Raw genomic sequence first — 5,000 nt, 5'->3', positions numbered from 1 at the left:
CTATCTTGGTCAGAATTGTGGCTCCACCAACCTCACGGAAGCCATTCAAATTTTACGACTTTTGGACGACCCATCCCAACTTCAAAGACATCGTCAAGCAAGTGTGGGATTCCCCAATTAGCGGCACCCATATGTTTGTCATATGCTACAGACTTAAACTGTTAAAGGCAAGGCTGAAGAGTCTCAACAGAAGCTCATTTTCAGACATCACTCACCGAACCGAGCAAGCCCGACAAGCCCTCACATCGGTGCAGGATGAACTCCAGCTTAATCCCGCAAATCGGGAGGCGGCGGACGGGGAGCCGGGAGTGCTTACGCGCCTTCTCCACGCTCCGGCAGCGGGGAAGAATCTTTCTACCGGCAAAAATCGAGAATTCGCTGGCTCAAGGAGGGAGACCTAAATACCCGCTACTTCCATCACTTTGTCGACAAGAGGCGCCTCCACAACCGAATCCTCTCGTCACGGATTCTCGCTGGAATGGCTATCACGGAGCCTGCTCAAGTTCGGAGCACGTAATCAATTTCTTTGACGGGCTATTGAATGGGGAATCACCGGCTTCTACACCGTCTCTCCTAGACATTCGGGGCTTCTTGCACCGCACCCTTCAAGATGACCAAATATTGTCCCTGTCACGGCCCATCACGATGAGGAAATCCGCAACACCTTATTCTCCCTCGCGCGAGGTAAGGCCCCGGCCCCGATGGTTTTACCGTTGAATTCTTTACGTATTCTTGGGATATTGTTGGCCCTTCGGTTACCTCGGCAATCCAGGGAGTTCTTTCGGACGGGAAACTCCTTAAGGAGTTTAATACGACCATAATTTCATTGGTGCCGAAGACCCCTAACGCCTCGGCCATGCAAGACTTTCGCCCAATTGCCTGTTGCAATACATTGTACAAGTGTATTACTAAGATTCTGTCCAACCGGATAGCGGACCTATTGCCGTCCTTAATATCACCTTCACAGACGGCTTTTGTTAGAGGGAGGCGGATTAGCGACAATATTATGCTCGCCCAAGAATTGTTTATCGATTTTCATCACCATCCCTACCTCCCGAAGTGTGCGGTTAAGGTGGATTTCCGCAAGGCTTATGATACGGTGGATTGGAGATTCCTTCGATTGGTTCCGCAAGCTTTTCGTTTCCCGGACTTCATGGTCGACCTTATCTTAGAGTGTGTATCCACGGCCAAATTCTCCATCGCCATAAATGGAGAGTTACACGGATTCTTCTCTAGTTCCAGAGGCATTCGCCAGGGTGACCCATTATCGCCGTACCTATTTACGCTGGTCATGGAAGTTTTCTCTGGCATCCTTCAGGCCAAAACCTCCTCGCCGGACTTCAAATACTATTGGAGATGTAAGTCCACTCGCCTCTCCCACTTATTCTTTGTCGATGACGTCCTACTCTTCACAGAAGGGAATATTCGGGCCATTAAGCTACTCAAGGAAGGGCTACACCTCTTCTCCTCCTGGTCCGGCCTTATACCAAATCCGCAAAAGAGTGACATCTTCTTCTCAGGGGGCTCCTCGCAGGTCGGAGACCGGATCCGCCGGTGCCTGGAATTCCGAGAAGGTAACCTCCCATTCCGGTACCTTGGAGTTCCGATTATCTCATCCCGTATTAGCAAGTCATACTGCGACTTCCTAGTACATGCTATTACTGCTAGAGCTAGGTCTTGGTCTCAACGATTCCTTAGTTATGCGGGGAGGCTACAACTGATCAGATCGGTCCTACACTCGATACACGTGTCTTGGGCTACCGTTTTCACCCTACCCAGTCGGTTTTGAATAGCATTGAGCTTATTCTGCGCCAATTCTTGTGGAAGGGACCCGACCTTGGCATAGGGGGTGCTAAGGTTGCATGGAGCGACTTATGCCATCCCAAAGACGAGGGCGGATTAGGCATTCGCAGATTGGCCGACTCCAACAAGGCGATGACCTTAAAGCACATCTGGTTCCTCTTCTCGGATAAAGAATCCCTATGGTGCAAGTGGATCCACTCCACCTACTTAAAGAACGTCAACTTCCGGGTGGCCACCAAACCCACTTTTTGTTCCTGGACCTGGAAGAAAATCCTGGAGCTACGACAGGAATTTCAGCCGTTATTTAGATGGCGGATCGGTAACGGACACATGGTTTCATTCTCGTTCGATCATTGGCACGAGAGAGGCCCGTTTTACAAACTATTCGCCAATCGTGATATATATCAATCCAGGATCCCACGGGGCATAACAGTTGGGGAATATTTTGCTTCAACTTGGTCTCCCTCAACCGTCCTCCACACGCTTCTTTCCCGGTTGGAACCGGCCCCCCCCCTAGCTCAAGGAAAGGAAGATATTTTCACTTGGAATGGGCATCCGTCCGGGGACTTCTCCATTGCTTCGGCTTGGGACACTATCGGACCAAAGAAGAGCAAGGTCCAATGGCATTCTTTTATATGGGACTCTACATTTGCGCCACGGCATGCCTTCCTCCCGTGGCTTGCCCTCCTTGATCGGCTCCCCACCCAAATACTTCTCTTACGCTACTTGCAATTCAAGAGGGAGCTTGTGCCTTCGCCGTACACAACCGCACTCGGTTAGTCACTTGTTTTTCGGATGTGAGACCACGGCCCAACTAGCATCCATATGGGCGTCCAAATGCAATATCACTTGGAGGAATCGTCCTTGGGGGGATACTATTCGTTGGGCCCAAACACACATCGGCGGACGATCCTTCCATTCGCGAATAGCCGGGTATTCCTTCGGCGCATTATGCCATATCATATGGATCGAAAGAAACAACATTCTATTTCGTGCCAAGGATCTCTTCCTGCCTTCTATTATAATGCACCTCACAAAGATGATTAAGGACAAAGCTGTCTCAATTAGCCCTGTTTCGGATACGCCACGCAACAGAGTACTTCAGGGAAATTGGACCCTATCACCGACTATCTTTGATCACCGATGCAATCGTCGATGCCGATTGCTGCTTCTAACGTCCGACACCCCATTTCCAAGTGGAGGTTCTCACACAAACCAGAAGTTGAAGGCCCCACTTCCACCTTCGATCGCTGTTCTGCCAATGCCGGCTCTGTCATATTTACGGGGCATCGTCTACCGCAAAGCCGTGCTGAAGACGCCTGCCCGCGTATCCGTTCCCCTGCATATTCGATTCTGCAGCATTCCTTTAGCTGCGTTGGGCGAGTATATCTTTTTGGCCGCCCCTTCCCTCCTTTTTGTGCGGCCTCGCTGTTTTGGCCGTTTGTTGGCCCTTTGCTTACATTCTCGCTTAGGTGTGTCGTCTTTATTTTGCTGCCTATGTAGCTCTCCTCCGGCTCGTTTGGCCGTTGTCTAGGTGCTTCGTACGCACTCTTGTATTTTTCAACCGGTACACCGTTGAACCCTATATGGCACACACAATGCCATCTTAGGTTCATGGTTTTTGTGTCCGGTTTTCATTTTGTACCTAGTGCTTTGAAAAGTTAATACATTTTTACCTTACCAAAAAAAAAAACAACTGCGAAAGCATTTGCCAAGGATGTTTTCATTAATCAAGAACGAAAGTTGGGGGCTCGAAGACGATCAGATACCGTCCTAGTCTCAACCATAAACGATGCCGACTAGGGATCGGCGGATGTTGCTTTTAGGACTCCGCCGGCACCTTATGAGAAATCAAAGTTTTTGGGTTCCGGGGGGAGTATGGTCGCAAGGCTGAAACTTAAAGGAATTGACGGAAGGGCACCACCGGGAGTGGAGCCTGCGGCTTAATTTGACTCAACACGGGGAAACTTACCGGGTCCGGACATAGTAAGGATTGACGATCGAGAGCTCTTTCTTGATTCTATGGGTGGTGGTGCATGGCCGTTCTTAGTTGGTGGAGCGATTTGTCCGGTTAATTCCGATAACGAACGAGACCTCGGCCTCGCTAACTAGCTATGTGGATGTACATCTCCACGGCCGCCTTCTTAGAGGGACTATGGCCGCTTAGGCCAAGGAAGTTTGAGGCAATAACAGTGCTGTGATGCCCTTAGATGTTACGGGCCGCACGCGCGCTACACCGATGTATTCAACGAGTCTATAGCCTTGGCCGACGGGCCCGGGTAATCTTTGAAATTTCATCGTGATGGGGATAGATCATTGCAATTGTTGGTCTTCAACGAGGAATTCCTAGTAAGCGCGAGTCATCGGCTCGCGTTGACTACGTCCCCGCCCTTTGTACACACCGCCCGTCGCTCCTACCGATTGAATGGTCCGGTGAAGTGTTCGGATCGCGGCGACGTGGGCGGTTCGCCGCCGATGACGTCGCGAGAAGTCCACCGAACCTTATCATTTAGAGGAAGGAGAAGTCGTAACAAGGTTTCCGTAGGTGAACCCGCGGAAGGATCATTGTCGAATCCCGCCTAGCGGAATGACCCGAGAACTCGTAAAAAACTCAATAGGGGCGGTGGGTCTTTTCCCACCGTCCCTCGACGCTGGGATCGCACGGGCGCCTTGAGCGCTCGGGCCTTCTCGGCCGGCACAACGAACCCCCGGCGCGGAATGCGCCAAGGAACTTGAACAAGAGAGCGATGCTCCCATCACCCCGCACATGGTGCGTGCTTGGGATGCCATGCAATCTCCTATTATTCATAACGACTCTCGGCAACGGATATCTCGGCTCTCGCATCGATGAAGAACGTAGCGAACTGCGATACTTGGTGTGAATTGCGTGAATCCCGTGAACCATCGAGTCTTTGAACGCAAGTTGCGCCCGAAGCCATTCGGTCGAGGGCACGTTTGCACCGGGTGTCACACACGGCGTTGCCCCTAATCCCTCGCCTTTAATTGGGCGGGCGGGACTCGGGTGCGTATGTTGGCCTCCCGCGACGATTTCGTCCCGGTTGGCCCAAAATCGAGCGCTGGAGCGATTAGCACCACGACATTCGGTGGTTGATGAGACCCCAATGATCAATGTCATGCGTGTCGCCCGTGCGGGCGCTCCGTGAATCTACTCTTTACCAACGCGACCCCGGGTCAAG

General features: G+C 51.5%; 2 non-coding genes across 2 annotated transcripts in view; both read left to right on the top strand.

Moving 5' to 3' along the window:
• Positions 1-4,615: 4,615 nt before the first annotated feature.
• LOC125315789 lies at positions 4,616-4,773 on the top strand. The gene has a single exon (XR_007199076.1). It is a non-coding gene; the product is annotated as a 5.8S ribosomal RNA (ribosomal RNA).
• A 212-nt stretch (positions 4,774-4,985) lies between these two features.
• The window catches only part of LOC125315734, a 3,392-nt gene continuing 3,377 nt past the window's right edge, over positions 4,986-5,000 (top strand). Inside the window, exon 1 of the ribosomal RNA XR_007199022.1 lies at positions 4,986-5,000. This exon is cut by the window's right edge and continues 3,377 nt beyond it. This is a non-coding gene — a ribosomal RNA (28S ribosomal RNA).

Source organism: Rhodamnia argentea, chromosome 6, assembly GCF_020921035.1.
Source record: "Rhodamnia argentea isolate NSW1041297 chromosome 6, ASM2092103v1, whole genome shotgun sequence".
NCBI classification, from domain to species: Eukaryota; Viridiplantae; Streptophyta; class Magnoliopsida; order Myrtales; family Myrtaceae; genus Rhodamnia; species Rhodamnia argentea.
Note: the sequence above shows the minus strand (reverse complement) of the source record. Positions and strands in the feature narration are given on the sequence as shown.